At 50.6% G+C, this 18,206-nt stretch overlaps 1 protein-coding gene across 16 annotated transcripts in view; it reads right to left on the bottom strand.

Moving 5' to 3' along the window:
- Positions 1–18,206, bottom strand: part of CADPS2 (calcium dependent secretion activator 2) — a 454,201-nt gene that overhangs the window by 339,252 nt on the left and 96,743 nt on the right. The window lies entirely within an intron of this gene.

Here is an 18,206-nt window from a genome sequence, read left to right as displayed (position 1 = left end):
GTTAGTTTTCTTGAAGACAGCCTTTGCAGATAAAATTAAGGATCTTCGGGGATTCCTGGGTGGCTCAGCGGTTTCGCGCCTGCCTTTGGCCCAGGGCATGGTCCTGGAGTCCCGGGATTGAGTCCCGGGATTGAGTCCCACAGAGTCTGCCTCTCTCTCTTTCTCTAGGTCTATCATAAATAAATAAATCTTTAAAAATAAATAAATAAATAAAAATAAATAAAATTAAGGATCTTGAAATCATCTTCAATTTTCAGGTGGGTCCAAATCCAAGGATAAGTGTCCTTATGGGACACAGGAAGGTGTGGCAGGAAGGATCGAAGGTGCCCACGTTCAGATGGAGGTCGACTCTGGAATAACGGGATCCAAGGGGTCGGGAAGACAACGCCCAAAGACACCAGCAGCGGGGAGCAGCTTTGGAGGAGTCTCCCCTAGACCCGAGAGAATGGACCTCGCTCACATCTTGATTTCAGATGTCTAACCTCCCAAACTAGGAGAATGAATATAAGTCATTTTGTAGCAACTATTACAGCAACCACATGAAAGTATTCCAGTTTATTAACCACTAGGATCTCCTATATTTTGAATTGTTATTCATATTTTAAGATTTTATTTTTTTATTCACGAGAGACACACACAGAAAGAGAGAGGCAGACACACAGGCAGAGGGAGAAGCAGGCTCCCTGCAAGCCCGATGTGGGACTCGATCCCAGGACCCTGGGTCATGGCTTCGGCTGAAGGCGGACGCTGAACCACGGAGCCCCCTGGGCGCCCCTGTTATTCATATTCTTTACTCATTCTGCTCAGAGACTGTTTGCTTTTCCATACAGACATAGGGCAGTTATATATGTATTTCAGGTATTAAGGCTACGTGCATTATAGGCTTGTTGGCTGTAATACCATCTGTTTTATAACCACCCCCCTTCCCTGCCACTTTGTCTTGTCCTGTGAAATATTTCTGCTTTTAGAAAAAAAAAAATTTTTTTTTTTCTAATCATTTATGGCTTGTGCCTTCTTTGGCTTAAAAAACCTGCCATCCTTTCTACTTTTGCCTACATTTTCCTCAAAGTTCTTGCTTTTTGCACATGTATTTAATGTCTAGAATGTATTTGTGCAGAGTGTGAGGACAGATGCCAGTAGTTAGCTCCCTATGGGAGGCCGATTATCCTGGCGATGTTTATTCATCAGTCCATCATTTCATTAAAAGTCTGTAACGCCCCTTGGGAGCCCAGCGAGCGTACATCCACGCGCAGGTTTACGTAGGACCCGTTACGGCAGCACTGACAGCGGGGGAGCAAACAGGCCCTCCCGCTTCCACCCCCTGCCCCTGGCAGGGCACGACCCCTGCGCCACGCCTCTTCTCCTACAAAACCTTGGCTACTCCGGATCCCCTGCTTCTCCGTGTAGTTTCACGATCCGTATCAAGGAACAGCAGACACAGCAGGAGGCCTGCTGGGGGTGTGACTGCACTGCCTGCCCGACTCACGGACGAGCTGGCGGCCGATCTCCCCAACCAGAAACGTGTTCTCTACGTTCAGTGAGATTTTCTACTATTTCTCCTCCCCTGGAGCCGTACAGCATTTGGCTGGATCTGTGTCTCACGAGTACTTTATGTTTGAGAAGGATTTTCTTCTCCTGCCATCTTCCCGGTTAAGAAGTAAAAGACTGTTTTCTGTAGGTCTGCCTAGTTTTCCTCCGGCAACCCCGAAGTCCTCTGTTCCAGCAGGTTCCCTACGGCTCCTCCTGAAATGGTCTAGGCAGGAAACAGCACCTGCAACTGGGGACAGTTTACAAGTTTAAGGACTCTTTTCTCACTTTCAGTGGCCAGGACTTCACATTGGATAGTCAGGGTGACATCCTTCCTTGTCTTACTCCTGATTTTCTTTGGAAAACTTCAAAGTCTTGGTTAACTAGGAGACTTTCTTTTTTTTTTATGGTATTATAATTTGAGTTTATTTTTTTAACTTATTTTTTATTGGTGTTCAATTTGCCAACATATAGCATCACACCCAGTGGTCATCCTGTCAAATGCCCACCTCAGTGCCCGTCACCCAGTCACCCCAACCCCCACCCACTGCCCCTAGTTCGTTTCCCAGAGTTAGGAGTCTCTCATGATCTGTCTCCCTTTCTGACATTTCCCACTCATTTTCCCTCCTTTCCCCTTCATTTCCTTTCACTATTTTTAATATTCCCCAAATGAATGAGACCATATAATGTTTGTCCTTCTCCGACTGACTCACTTCACTCAGCATCATACCCTCCAGGTCCATCCACGTCGAAGCAAATGGTGGGTATTTGTCGTTTCTAATGGCTGAGGAATACTTTCTGTGAATAATCTGAAATTCAAGAGCTTTTTTAGTGCCCATTTTTTATCTTGAACCCATGTTGAATTGTAATAATGCCATTTCTGTTACATTAACATAATCATGATCTCTTTTCTCAGTATGGTATTAACAGTTTTAATCCTGATTCATCCGCTCAGGGCATCACGTGCTGCAGGACACACAGAGCACTGAAATGTATTTCCTGATATTCGATCAAGGATCTTTGTATCCATGTAAAAACACTGCTCTTTGGTTTTCTGTTCTTATCTTTTTCCAAGATTGGTTTGTACAAAGATACTGTACAAAGAGAACCAAGCACTCCTTCTAATTTCCAGAACAGTTCTTATTGAGAAATTATTTTTCCTTGAAGGGGTGGTAAAAGTATTTGAGCCCAGGGTCTTGGTCGAACAGACTCATCACTTCACTATCTTCATGAACAAACAGCAGTTCATCCGGGCTTTCTATTTCTTCTTCAACTTCTCCAACAGAAATATCGCTTCATAGAAGTCTCCAGATTCATCGGCCCGGCCTGTCCAAAGCAGCCAAAACCCAACTGAACTACGACCGTGCTACGGGCGCCTCCTCACTGATCTTGGTGGCCGTGCCCAAGTCTCCTACAACCAGACTTTAGTGCTGGCTTCTTTGCTGGTTTGGTTGTAGGTTTACTACGTTCAAGTTTACTCTTTGAGGCTGTTGTCTACAGAATTCAACACCCAGACTCCGCGACACGGCAGTCACTGAGGCAGTGGTACATTCCGCAAAAACCACAGCAAAGACAGAAAAGCAAAGGCTAAAGGTTTAGGGGAAAAACAGGCCTTGGCTGCAGTGCTTCCTAGACGCTCTCCCGCCCACGGCAGCGGCGCTGATGTGACCCGGGGGCCGGCCACTTGGGCATCCACGCCGGGACGTCAGGGGGCTGCTGAAGATCCTGCCGCCCCTTGGCAGGGCAGCGGAGGCTCGCCTCCTGGGTGGCGATGACGACTCCCAGCGGTTCCCTTTAACCTGTCTACACCCGACCCGCAGTGCTCGACGGCCGGGCGCTGCTCCAGGGATGTGGCGCCACCTTCTGCAGGCGAGGCCGGGGGGCAGGGGCGGGCCTTCCACCGAGGAGCCGACACCGATGCAAACACACGAGGGTTTATTACAAGCTCGAGCTTGGGTCCAAGTGCACCCGACACAGCGGAGCAGGGACTTGGACCCTGAGACTAAGAGGCGTAGCAGCTTTATAGGGGCCAGTGGCCCATGAGATTATAATATACGCAGAAAGTTGCAGTCATGTAGGTCCACACGCAGGTGCCCGATTGAATTACATTTTACCCTATAGTATCCACTTGAGCTGGCCTATTATTTTGGTCAGAATCAGGTCACAGTTTTGGCGGGCACAAGGCGGGGTTACATTGTTATGAGCCGATTTCCCATTAGAGTGTGCCCAGCGGCTTGACTAGGGTGAGGCAGCGCCTTAAGCAATAAGCAGGTCCTGTGGGGGTCATACGGGAGGTGGCGGGTGCAGCACACAATGGATTCAGTCCTGCTCTGCTTGTCCAGGGGTAGGGGAGTTTTGTTAAATTTCCTGGGTCCCACAACGTTTGCAACACACTCACATGAGACAAGCCTGAAGTAGCATGTGTCTATTTACAGCCACTCGACACCACGCAGAAGGTTCAGTTTCTGTGAAATGTCAACAGGCGTCTCACTACGACGGCAGGAAAGCTCAATGTGGACGTTGTAACACACACGTGTTGTGTCTGACTTTTCATCACCAACAACATTTGCCACTGAAGGGAAATTCATAATGAGCTAAAGGACAAAACAAAGATCGTCTTGTGGTGCAAATCCTCTCTCCTTTTAACTCTTCCGTACAGTCAATGCTTCTCAACTGAGGATACGACACATTCCCAGTTTATTTTCGTATCTGGCATCACCTATCACTTTTTACCACTTGCATTAACTTCCCAAATAGCCTGTCAAGAACCTAATTAGGAAATGTTCTCCTCTCCTCTGTCTGGTCCCACAAACAAACAAAAATGGACATATTTAGTAGCAATGCCTCAATAGTCTGGCAACTTCAAAAATGTGTAAGTTGAAGGTACAAAGACAGTTTATTTTTCTCTTTTGGAGAGCGCATGCACAAGCAGGGGGCCAGGGGCCGAGGAAGAGACAGAAACTGTCAGGCAGGGTCTATGACCAGCATGGAGCCCGACACGGGGCTCGATCTCATGACCTCAAGATCATGACCTGAGCCAAAACCCTGAGTTGGATGCATCACAGACTGAGCCAACCAGGCGTCCCAAAGGCACAAAGACTTTTTTTTAAAACAACAGACCAGGATCCCTGGGTGGCACAGCGGTTTAGCGCCTGCCTTTGGTCCAGGGCGCGATCCTGGAGACCTGGGATCGAATCCCACGTCGGGCTCCCGGTTCATGGAGCCTGCTTCTCCCTCTGCCTAGGTCTCTGCCTCTCTCTCTCTCTCTCTCTCTCTCTCTGTGTGTGTGACTACCATAAATAAATTAAATTAAAAAAAAAAAACAGACCATAAGTAGTTTTTGTGGATTAAGTTTTTAAATTTTTAATTGAAAATACTAAATGGGTACGACCACGTAAAAACTTTCTACAAAGATTGTAAAGAACATGACAAAAAGTGGCAAAAACTTTTTCTCCCAATGAGACTATAAATTGGCTTCCAGATAATACTTAGATTTTTCCATATGGAGGTTATCTTATGAATGAAAAAGTAATTAATTTTTATACCCTAAAGTTAACAATAATGAAGTAGCATTAAGATAATAAAGAATAAAAACACTCCACTACAGAAAATCTCATACAACACTCAGCAACTGAAATCTCACCATCTTCTCGCTCAAGGGCCTTGAATTCAAGACTGCACTGTGCAGAGGATGATCATTTTCCTCATGCAGTAAAATTGCTGGGCAGAAAGTACCGGAATACTATCTATCTGTAGTATGTGCCACATTCTTTTTCAGTGCACATTTAGGGTTTACTAAGGTAGAAACTTTGTGTAGCTTACGTGACCGTCATTACGCAATTCAGTCCTTGCACCTTAGTCTGACCACCAGGACCATCATGTCCACGCTGCCCATCATATCCCTACGCATCTATAGATCTTCTCACGTGGAAAAGTCATGTGAGAGGATAAGGGGGACAAAGGACGGAGAGGAGGAGGAGGAGGAAGAGGAGGAGGGGGAGAGGAGGGAGGGTCACCTACAAGATACGGTATGGGGAGCTCAGTCCTGCAGGACAGTAGCGTTCTCCAGATCCAGGAGGGTGGAAAGAGCCAACAGGATGCAGGACAATGGAAAGCAAGATGCACGTGTGATCTTCGGGCAACTCCAGCTTCTCCCCCCCTTCGCTGACGAGTCAAGTACAGATGAGGAAGTTTAGTGAAACGAGGTGCTGTGCTTTGAGGGCTTGTGTCCCCCCAGATTCCTAGGCTGAAATCCTAGGTATTAGGAGGTGGGGCCTCTGGAAGACACTTAAGTCCTGAGGGGTGAGCCCTCACGAATGAGATCAGGGCTCTTGTGAAAAAGACTCCGTGGATCCCCCTAGCCCCTTGCACCTACAGAAACACGGGAAGAAAGCACCGTGGACGAGCCAGAAGTAGCTCCTTGCCAGCCACGCACTGACTCTGCCAGAACCACGACCTCGGGGCGTCCCAGGCTCCACAACATCGAGAAACACGTTTCTGCTGTTTACGGGTTGCCCCTGCGTGTTCTGTTCTAGTCTAGCAGCCTGAATGGACTACGGCAACGCTATCAGCCAGCAGGGAACCCAAGCAGGTCCCCGTGTGACCCAAGCACCACAGCACTTAGGAGAAGATTGGAAACACCGTGGATCAGAGAAAGTAGCCGAGAGCCAAGGACTCTACCCCGTCAGGACAGCGTGGGGAGCCAAGGAGTTGACCGCACCCGCGACACCGCAGGGAGCAGAAGCAAACAAACTCATTTCTCACACAGAACTTGACAGAGAACCTACGGTCAGGGCGCATTCGCTCTCGCTTCCACCTCCAACCTGCTGCATCTACAATAATCACCTGCCACGTCCTGTTTCAACAGTACAACCTTCAGGGACGGCTCCCCGACGCCGGCCCAAGTGTACGGATTTTGAAGAGGTGGAGGAAAAAACAAAAAAACAAAAAGAGAAGCCAGCGTACCAATTCCTCTGTTCTAAGGACTCTGCCCCGTTTGCATCCGTGGGAAGAGCCAAGGTCATGGAGCCAAGGCCTTCGAGTGTGGGAGGAGGAGGGCCAGGCAGGGAGGAAGGCAGCCGAGGGGGCCGGGGGGGAAGGGCAGCCCGACGGAGGTGGGGCCGGCGGGCCGTGTCCCCTCGGCTCCCCAGCTCCTGCAAGCCATCTACTGTCTCCATGAGGCGAGGACCCAAGGGCGACCAAGTTCACGCCACCCCCAGCCCTGCGAGGGAAGCCAGTCTTCAACACCAAGGCTACCGGGCACAGAAAGAGGAGGAGAAGCGGGTCCCACTTGTTCTTCCCAACATGCAGGGCGCCGAGGTGAAGTCTCCGCGGCGCGCGGGCTCTGGAAGGACCCTTCATCGTGCATCTACAGCGCTCACGCTCGAACGCCGACCCCGGCTCCGCTAGAGGTGCGTGCGGTTTCATGAGGGAAGTACAGCACAGGGGGGTTTCCCTCCCATCCTGGCCTACGTGACATAGCGTTTTCAGAACAGGAAAAAAAAAAAAAAAAAAAACTAGTCGAGCTAAAAACCCGGTAGCATACGAAGGATAAAATATAGTCCAAGGTGACGGAAAAAAAATATCACAAAGGTAGAAAATCATCGCTTACCGTTTTATCAAAAAGTCATGTAAAGATTAAAGGCCATCAGGGAAAGAAAGATTCTCTCCGCAAATATTTGTTGTGATTTAAAAAGTAAAAACGTAAAAATAAAATAAATAAAACAAGTAAAAAATAAATAAAAAGTGAAAACCTGTACCTCCCGTCTCGGGACAAAAAGGAGCTCTTGCACCCGACAACTACGACCACCAAGATGCCGCCCAGACGTCAGGCTGGCACCCGCACTCAGTCCCCTACCTTAGCGGAGGGCCGCTCCGATGGCACGTGGTCAGCGGGGGCGGCTGGAGGGAGTCGAGGCGAATCCGAGTGTGGCCCCGAGGGCGTCCCGCCCAGCGAGCCAGTGTCAGCCGCTCGGGAGATAATAAATGCGCGCGGCCGCCAGGACACCGAGTCACCGAAGAATCGGGAGTGCGTCCCCTGCTGAATGTGATTCAGGCAGACGCGCCAACACCTGGGGACGCAGGTGGGGACGCGGACACGCAGCATCAATGCTATCACAATGCACACACCTAAACGGACCCGGACACGGAGAGAGCGTAAGGCATGGGACAAACATGTGTCCCCATCGCACGAGGAACCTTCCGGATCCTCTACCTCGCCCCCTGTAAACCGTATGCCTCGGTCCACGCGCTACACGGTGGAGCACGTGTGACTCTGGCCCGACGGCTGGACCGTCCTGCGACTCGCAGGCCTGAAACTACACGGAAGGGACGCCCTGACTAGTCAGCGGCGCCTCCGGAGGACACGCTCTGTCAAGCCATTGGCGCTTCGGGGCCCACGGGCAAGGCACCCTTCGCAGTGCCCTCCGTGCCACGCGCCGTGACGGCCCAGCCTGCCCCAGCTCCTCCCGGTCGGGAGATGCCCACGGGACGTCAACCTCACGGGCGCGATGTTCTCACGTCGAGGGCGCCGCCAGCCGCCCGGGTCGGCTTGGGCCTGCGTGGGAGGCTCGAGGGCCGTCGAGGAGCCGCCCTAGTCCTCGGCACCGCGTGTCCGTGTCGCCCACAGGCCCGCGCATCCCCTGCCCACCACCCGGACTCCGGGGTCCAGGGACCCCGCCGTTCTCGCCCTTCTCTTGCCAGGACTTAAGACAGATCCCGATCAGCGCTTCAGTAAGTGCTTATCGGGTGAGCTACTCAATTCCAAACCGATTACGTGGCGTCTAAGTGTTCAGCAGCACGAGGCCTCGGGGTCCTGCTCCCGGCGAGCTTCCCATTAGGCGGCAGCCACACGGTCACACGGATTAAGTGCTGAACTGGGCAAAACACATGGCAGGTACTTCTGGGAAAGCGACGCTCCAGGTAGTAAGAGCCGTGCACGTTTCGCGCCGTGCTTAGCAATTAAAAATCATTAATTGGTTTAATCGTCAACGATCCCGGGAGGTAGGTGCCTCGTCACCGTTTTACAGATGAAGAAAACGCAGTGGGGAGGAGTCACGAGGATAAAGGGCGTGAAACCCGCGTCTCCACCACGGAAACGAAGCACCGTTGTCTCTGCCTGCCTTTCCCCCTTGAGCTTTCAACTCTGTTTTCCCTGTGACGAGGCCTTCGCACGTCCTGCGAGTCAGATTCCAACCATTCCGGGGACAGGAGCCTTTCGGGCTGTGGGCAAAGCCTCTGAATCCCTTCCCAGGGTCGTGTTTTGAGACACGGATTCGTAAGATTATGAAGGAAAGCAGTTTTGCTGAAAGAATTACAAAAATATTTTTACAAACAAATGTGTGGGGACGCCTGGGTGGGTCAGAGGCTGGGTGTCTGCCCCTGGCTCAGGGCGTAACCCCAGGGTCCCGGGATCGAGTCCCGCCTTGGGCTCCCTGCGTGGAGCCTGCTTCTCCCTCTGCCTGTGTCTCTGCCTCTATGTCTCTTGAATAAATAGAGAAAATCTTAAAAAACAAAACAAAACAAAACAAATGTGTGCTGTAGAGATTCACGTGCACCTGGCGACTCATTAACACGAGGTCTGGCGTGTCTGCGCAGCTCACGAACCCGCGCGGCATTTCGAGTGCGCTGCAGTCAACTATGTGCCACGAAGCCGCGTGTGTTCTCGAGGCCCTGAGTCCTACTCCCGGAGCCAAGCGCGGGGCTTAGGCAACCAGAGCTGGAGTCAGGAGCAAAAGCGAAGCAAGGCCGCGCCGGGCTGGGTGACCAGCGCTCCTGCGCCCTGCGGCCGCCTTCGCCGCGGAGGCAGATGCCACGTTTGGGCCGGAGGCCGGTGAACGGAAGGCCTGACGCTCGCCTGAGCTCACGGGGCCGAGCGCCCAGACTCACCGCAGCTCCTCGGCCTGTGCGCTCCAGGGGCCTCCCGCCGGGACGGCTGCGCTCGCGGGGCAGCGCCCGTACCCCGGCCCGAGCGCACAGCGGGCGGCACCTCGCGGTGCTGGTGACAGCCGACGCGCGCACAGCGACTCTGTCCCGGCCTCCGGCGCACGGCAGGCCCTCGTGAGCGGCCGGCAGGGCGTCCAGGCCGCTGTCCTCCGCCGGAGAATGAAGCTGCTTTGAAGGCAGGTGAGCCGCTGAGACGAAGCTCCCCTCGCCCACCCCACAGGCAGCCGCACGGCGGACCTTGGCCTCGGCCTCGAGCGCCCGATGGTGGGGGCCGTGGCGCCGCGTGCTCTGCAGGCGACGGGCCGGGCGGGCCGAGGTGGCACAGGAAGGCGGGGGAGGGCTGCGGCCGGCGCTCCCCGGTGTCACGCCCTGTGCGGGGCAAGGGCTCCGCCATCCGCTTCTCGGGACACCGGCGAGGACGGGCGTGGCCCCGGGACGGGGGATGCCTGAGCCCCGGGGCACCGGCGACGGGACGGCCGCCTCCCACCAGCAGCCCGATGGCGCAAGGCCGGCCTGGCAGCGGGGAGCGCGCCGACCTCGGGGCACCCTCACGTGGCCCGTGCACCACCGGCCTCGGGGAACCGGTCACCTAAGCACGTCCAGGGGTCACCCACGCCCGGGAGGGCCACGGACCCGTACCGCGGGGCTGCCGCCCAACACCCAGCCGCCAGCACGGCCCTGAGGAGCCAAGGACTCGGGCTCGCGGGCCCATCACCCCGGAGACGACCCTGCCACGCGGGAGCCCGAGCCCGGGACAGGCCCACCGGTGCCGCTGGCAGGGGAGCCCGGGCGCCCGGGCCGAGGGGCTGAGGCGGCGCTGACCCGGCCCCGGGAGCCCCGAGGGAGGCCGCGGCCGCGGGACACGGCCCAGCCCGCCCCGCCCAAGGCCGTCGGGGGCAGGAGGAGAGGAGAGCGCAGACGCAGGGCGCACCCCCGCCTCGGCCGCCGCGTGGGGGTCCGGAAAACCCACCAGGTCCTTCCCAGATCAGGTGAAGAGGAGGAAAACGCTCCAGGTGACTCCCTCAGCTGCCGGCCAGCAAGAAAGTCCGGAGCCTCCCTCACCCCAAAGGGACGCCGTCAGGCAGGAGGCCAACCCTGCAAACACAGCGACGGGCAGCGCCGCCTCTGCCCCAAACAGCAACGGGAGCCCCGGCCGCGACCACACGTCTGCTACACTCCTGCAGACGCCCACCTGCAAGTGCCAGCCTTCCGACCCAAGAAAACGTGATGTGAAATGAGACCACAGACACCGAAAATGACAGACCCGATGTGATCTGCAGAGCTCGATGCAAATTCAAAACCTCGGCCCGCATTCCCGGCTACGATTTCATCTCCGGGTGTGCTGACCTCGTTTCAGACCCTCCCGCCCCAGGCTGCCGGTCTTGGCTTACTCAGCAATCACCAATGCACTGTGAAAAACTAGGCCCTTTCCAGGGCGGTATTTCAAACCTTGAAAAATTTTGACGGGTCAAACATCCCTCGGAATAGGACAAGTAAATCTTTCTATCCCAAAGTAAAAGGATAAAGAAATTTTCATCAAAATATGTGAATGTGGACCTCTCAGCCTCTCTCCGTGGAGTTGGCACACGCAAGAGAAAGTAACACTCGGGTTGTGCATGTCAATTCTAAAAAAGAGTAATTAAAAGTCCATTAAAAGGTTCTCAGATTTGAAAAATCAAATATTAAGCGACTGCTTTTCTTTGATTATGAGTAACTGAATTTTATCACTGAGGTCAACACAAGGTCGAGGGGGATAATGATCAAGGCCAGAGGCTCATCTCTAACCACCAAATATATCCCCATTGTTCCGCGGGTCTTTATCTCCAGGGCTCTCGTTCCAGGCCTGATGTCACTGTCACCCCTGCCTGGACCATCACAGTAGGTCGAGCCTTGAGGTGAACCCTCTAGAAGGAAGCTCTGCACCCAGCGTGGGGCTTGAACTCACAACCCCGAGATTACGGGTCACGTGCTCTGCTGCTGACTGAGCCGGCCGGATGCCCCTGCACTTAATTTTTAAGCACATACTTTGATTTGGGGTAAAATATCCAGGAAAGCAAAAGGTAAAAGGAAGGATACAGCACTGACTGCCGGTCCCAGGAAGCTGGAACAGATCCCTCCCTAATTCCCGTGGGAGAAGAGGCTGAATGAAGCTCCCTGGGGTCCGACACAGTTTTAATAGGTGTGTATAAACATCCAAAACCGCAGCCCAGAAATTCCTCCTATTACTACAGCATCAAGCCATGCTCCTTTGTTCCTTCCATCTTGGGTGAGACGCGAGACCATACAGGACAAAGGAAGGAGGAGTCGCAAGACACGAACTACCGTTCAGAGACTCGTGCAATTACAAGGAGTCTGAGATTCTCTCCCGCCTCCAGCGGATGAAGCAGCAGGTCCACAGCTAGGACAGGACTTGCACCAACCATCGGCTCTCTACTCACAGGGCCACCAACGCAAGACGGGTGGGCGCTGGAAGGTGGAGGCGAGTGGAAGCGCCAGGGGGAAGCGCCGCCACCCATGGTTTCTGAACCAGAGAATTCAAAGCAAACAGAACGGGGTGCAGCCCCTATCTGGGGTGTGAACATGTCTTTCAATCCACCAGACCAGGAAGTGGAGGAACCACCGCACAGAAAAGGGTTAGTAGTCGTCTTGGTGTATAAAGAACACGTATAAATCAGTATATATATATTTCTTAGGATCTTTGAGAGCGTGCGCACGTGAGCGTGCATGAGATGGAGCCGGGGAGGGAAGGAATCCCAAGTAGACTCCTTGCTGAGCAAGAGGCCGCGTGCAGAGGAGGAACCCGTGACCTGATGCTTAACCACCTGAGCCACCCAGGTAGGCCTATAAACCATAGTTTCAAGGAACTTTCAGATGGAGACATGGGCAAAGCATATGAACAGGTAACTCACAAAGAACCAGGAATGACCAGTACGGAGTGTTAAGCTTCCCTACAACTAGAAGCCAGTGACCCTAAGAGTTGGCATTTATTTTACGTTAACACCAGTGTGGAGGGAAAAAATGGCACTCTCCGAGTTTTAGTACCATAAACGTTAGTGCCTTTGCTGAGGGCGGTTTAGTGACCCGTATAAAGAGTAAACAGTAAAAAAAAAAAAAAGAAAAAGAAAAAAAGAAAAAAAAAAAGTAAATAGTGCTCATTTCAGGTCAGCTGGTAATGCACATGCAGAAGTAAATGAGCATGAATGACCATGTCAGCATTTTTGTAGCTAAAAATGGAAAAGTTTAAATGTCTAACAAGAAGGAAATTAAACAGAATTAGAGTCGGTTTTTTTTTTAAATTAATAGTCTATCGTGCAGCTATTCAAAGCCATGATTATGGAGGACATTTGCTGTTACAGAATGTTCATGACACAGTATTTTTAAAAATTCAAATAATTTCAATTTCACATGTGCTAAAGAGCAATACTAAACTGTTAAAAGGAGTTACAGGTTGTGGAATCAAAGGTGATATTTGTTTTCCTCTTTTTAAAATATTGTATTTTCTCTAACAGTTTTAGGATAGCAAATTTCCTTCGTTATTTAATTCCCTAACAATATTCTACTTAAAAGTGTTCTTTAATAAAGTAGAAATTTCCTGAGTCCCAGAATTCAAAAATGTTTTTTTTTTAAATTACCGTATGCAATGAAAGGGTCAAAATTAGAGTTCAATGTATTTTGAGATGAAATTTTTCAATTTATATGAAATTTGAGAAACACTGAAAAAAACTCAGTTTAGTGAAATAATTCTTATTATGCCTTTTAAAAAAAAGAACTTTATTTATCCATGAGACACAGAGAGAGAGAGGCAGAGACACAGGCAGAGGGAAGAGGAGGCTCCCTGCGGGGACCCCGATGCGGGACTCGATCCCAGGACCCCGGGGTCACGCCCTGGGCCGAAGGCAGAGGCTCAATCGCTGAGCCACCCAGGCGTCCCTCATTCTGTCTTATTAACAAGTAGAAAATCTGAAAAGCAAATGGTGGTGGTGATGGTGGAGAGAGACTAATGTCAATACATTTTTGGCAATTTCTTAAACACCAAACACCCCTGCAGCCCTCATCCATCTGTCAAAACCAGAAGAGAACATAAACAATTGAAATAAGAAAATCACACCTTCTCTGAAAAGCTGTGAACAAAGTCAACCCACCAAAACAAAACAAAAGCCAGAAAAAAGAAAAAACTCCAACTTTTTTTTTTGCATGCTAACAGAACTTGAATGTTTGTTATGCTGAAAAGCAACTAGTAAACATCTGCATATTCTTTTGGAAATCTGAGAAAGGACATTTACTTTCCCAGGTATCTGTTATGAATCACACTGTCTTTGTTTACATTTTTAAAAGTCCACTTCATTTCTGTGAAACAAGCAGATACCCGAGGGGAAGAACACGTTGGAAAGTATCACGTTGCAATAAGACCGATGTTTCCCCCATTCCCAGAATCAGCTGAAGTTGCCTCAACTAAAACGTGTGTGTGATGCATCTAGAGAGCCAGGAAAAAGCCAAATACTTGTAGAATTCATGCCCACTTCATGTCTTCCTCCAGATAGGAAGTTACTTATGGGGTTGTTAACACACACACACACACACATTTTTTTCCTGGAGGAAAAAATTTTCAATACAAATAAAGTACAGCAGAATCTAACAACCACTTAGCAGCCGTAACACCGTCAGGGTTCCAGGTGCTGACTTTTACTGGGTAGCTACCTATGTTACCTACCACTTCCTTCCCTATTCGGGTCCCTCTGTACCATGGTGGCTGCCTTCTTAGGCGGTTTAGACTTCGGGTCCACCTTTTTTCTGATTATGCTGGACTTTATGGGGACGAAGATTGGTAAAATTTCACCAAAAACAGACTTCTTATTCTTAGTACGTTACAGGCCGACATTAAAGCCAAATTTATGATATCTTAAAAAAATGCATGTGATAAAGATTACGTTGTCAAATAAAAACTGTTACCGTCACGATACACACATCATACTGAATAGTGCTCACTAAGTACTTATTAAAACAAAGGCACGTGAACGGACCCCGGACAGGGCATCACGTACTACCAGAATCCAATCCTGTCCTGATCTGGTTGAAAGAAATTACCTTTTAGGGTAGCGAATGTACCTTGAAGAGATGTTTTAAGTCAAATAATGTAGAGCAAAAGTGTATTTTAAGTCCTATAATGGAGGGGGATCCCCAGGTGGCTCAGCGGTTGGGTGCTTGCCTTTGGCCCAGGCCGTGACCTTGGGGTCCTGGGATCGAGTCCCACATCAGGCTCGTGGCATGGAGCCTGCTTCTCCCTCTGCCTGTGTCTCTGCCTCTCTCTGTGTCTCTCATGAATGAATAAATAAAAAAAAATGTTTAAAGTCCTATAATGGAGATCCCAAGTGATAAAGTGACATAAAACAAATATCTGAAGTTAAACCCATTAAGAACACCCAGGTAACTCTTAATTGTCTTTAGAAAATAGACATACAATCGAGCTGGAAAAGACGTCATAAAATCATTAAAATAGCATTTATGATATTAGCTAAATGCTAAAAAAGCTAAAAAAAAATCTTAAAAAGCTAAAAAAAATCAGTAGCCTACAGACTTTGGGAGAACTTGTGTTCCTAGAGCACGAAGATACACTGTTTTATTGGTAATACACACTTACTAGGTTTCTTTGTGGCCATTTCTAATGGTAATGACAGACACCACAGCTAAAAGCTACAAAACTTAATGCGTGAGAATGCTGCCACTGATAAGATGATTAACAGTTGAAAACAGTCGTATTTAGCTACCAGCAAAATATCCAACAAAGGACGTAAGAAGATAGACCACAGGACCATAGATTCTAAACCAGCAAGAACACAGAAGCTCAACCGTGCTGGGAATCCCTGAAGAAGCAAACCATGAATGAGAACAGTTACAGCAAAACAGATCCCATACTTTCAGAAACAATACTTTTAGAAAAAAGATGTGGGGGGGAGAGGAATGAACAAAATACACCATTTCTACATAGAGAAACGAGCGCTTCGATCCTCATTCACTTAGCCAGTATTTGCTGAACGCATGTTTTGCTACGCGGTGGGGCACGCAGTGGCTCCTTCGGGGAAACCTTTTCCAGTAATTATAACATCTAGTTCCACATGTTTTGCAAAACAGGGTGATTTGAAGTCACCGAGACTAAAAGTTCAAAATTCGGATGCTCCATCCTCAGGAATTCTGACTCAGGCTTGAGTGGAACCCAAGAATCTACTTTTCAAAAAGCTTTAGCGGAAAGAGATTTTTTTCAGCTCTGCTATTAATCAGCCGTGTAGATTCTAATTCTTATTTTAGGAATGAAATTGAGGAGTCTGTTTAAAAGGCTGATTCTATGGAATGAAAATATTTTTCGGCGTGCTCCGGGCACACCACCTGACACTGGTGCGTTCAAGAAGGCAGCCGTGAAACCACTTTATCAGGATGAGTCTGAAAAAATCTAGATTCAAATTTAATTCAGACGCTTACCAAATACATAGCACCAGGCGAGTCATTCCACACCTGTGAGCATTAGTTCCTGCCTCTGCAAGTTGGGGGTAAAATCTGAACTCTCTACCAGAGACGCTGGAAGAAAAAACTCAGGTATTACTAAGCCATAAAACACACCACGTAAAGTCAAGACGGACCACCTGCGCTGCACGGTCATCGCAAAGCATAGAAAACTATGATCCATAAATGGAAAAGACTCGGGAGGAAAAAAAAAATGGAGAAGCAAATGTTTCCCCCCACATCCATCCACAAAATGTCCTTATTCAAGAGCTCAAGCACCAACCAGGGCAGTGACTCCCAAATGTAAATCAGGAGCGTGGTCTCCACGAACACGTTACTAATGGTCACCGACCGTAACACGGCGCCGGGGGCTGCGCAGCGACAGGGTGGACACAGTCGCTGGGAAGACTGGAAAACCCTCGGCCGGCAGCCCGCCCGCCGCTCCGCTTCTCACCACTCTCCCTAGTCCTCCCAGCAAACCATCATCTCATCGCTTGGCCACCTACGGGGCGGACACAGTCTGAGTCCTGGTGACGCAGATCCTGAAATGCTCAGTCACCGTCCAGGGCAGAGCTCCAGGACCTGTCCTCGCCAGCCCGCCCTGCCCTGCCGCTGCACCGGGATCACCTCCCGGACGCAACACCACCCAACCCGTCTCCAGGTTCGGCCTCCCCTGCTCCTTCTAATGACCTACACGCGTTATGTTCCAGACCAGAGAGCCTCAGTTTATCCACCTTTCCCCGTCTGGCACGCAGAGGAGGACGCGATCCCCACGTGCGATGCCAAGGGGACGCTCGTTACGGTCACAGCGTTTTCACCCCGGCACGGCTTACGTGTGCCTTCTGTGAAAGCGTGGCCATGTCATGTTGGGTTTTATGTTTTACGTGTGGTTTTAGAGGAAGCACGAGCACACGCGGACGAGGAGGATGGGGAGAGGGAGAGAGTCTTAAAGCAGGCTCCATGCCCAGCGCGGAGCTTGATCTCAGGACCTGGAGATCACGAGCTGAGCCAAACATCCAGAGTCCAACGTTTAACGGACTGAGTCGCCCCACGTTGTGGGTTTTAATATGCTTATTATTTTAGAATATACTTATTTTGGATAATTTTAGGCTCACACACAAATGGAAGACAGAGTACTGCAAGCCCCCACACATTCCCCTTACACGGTTTCAATTCCCTAATGTGAGTGTGCCCAGGGGCCGCGGTACATCCACCCGAACCAAAAATGGGCTATTTTTAAAATGACATCTTTCGGGCAGCCCTGGTGGCACAGCGGTTTGGCATCACCTGCAGCCTGGGGTGTGATCTTGGAGACCTGAGATCGAGTCCCGCTTCGGGCTCCCTGCATGGAGCCTGCTTCTCCCTTTGCCTCTCTCTCTCTCTCTCTCTCTATGAATAAATAAATAAAATCTTTAAAAAAATAAAATAAATAAAATGACATCTTTTTACACAAATTACTTTCCTGAACCACATTTCCTTCACCCTGAACACAGGTTTCTGGCCCCTCTTACATTATGTGACACTAGCACAGGCCCTTGTATTTCATCTGGTAAAATCCAGGGCAAGAATTCACCTTGCAAGACTGACTTTAGGGGCAATAAAATACTAAAAATACTATCCTCAAGCCTGGTGAGGTCTCCTGCCGAAGGTACTTTGAGTCAAGATCCAGGCCGACAAGGTCCCTGTTGTCATGAGACTCACGTCAATCACGTAATTGGTAATTCACGCAAAGAGATCCCCCGTGTCGGCAGGTTCTGACCTTCTGCATCCACATCGCCCTTCTACGCGTCTAACGAGTTGGCACGTCCCGCTCCTGCGGGTAAAGACCTCGACCATCGGCCCGACACAAAGGAATGCGTTGCCCCAGCGCCTCTGAAACGCCCAGAATGAAAAGGGAAGTCTGGGCAACTCGCCGAGGCCGTGAACGACCAAGTGTGAGACGCGGGGCTCGGGGGTGATCCGAACTCCTGACGAACCACCAGGAAACCCAGAACACAGCAAGGAGCTGGCAGGATGCTTCCTCCAGGACGGAAACAGAATTCAACTCATCCCGCGAGGAGCCGGGACCAGCCCTCGGGACAGAGCGTGGGGAACCCGAGGGCACAACTGCTGACATCCTGGTTAAAAACGGTCATGTAGACGCGCGGACCCAAAGCCGGCGCCTCTCAGCTCAACCAGCCATCCCCAGGAGAGTCTCCCCGACATTTTGCTTCTCCTCAAAAGTGACTGATCTCCAGTTC

The sequence above is a fragment of the Canis lupus genome, chromosome 18 (genome assembly GCF_048164855.1).
Source record: "Canis lupus baileyi chromosome 18, mCanLup2.hap1, whole genome shotgun sequence".
NCBI lineage: Eukaryota > Metazoa > Chordata > Mammalia > Carnivora > Canidae > Canis > Canis lupus.
The sequence above is the reverse complement of the archived record's forward strand: the minus strand, read 5'-3'. Positions and strand labels throughout refer to the sequence as shown.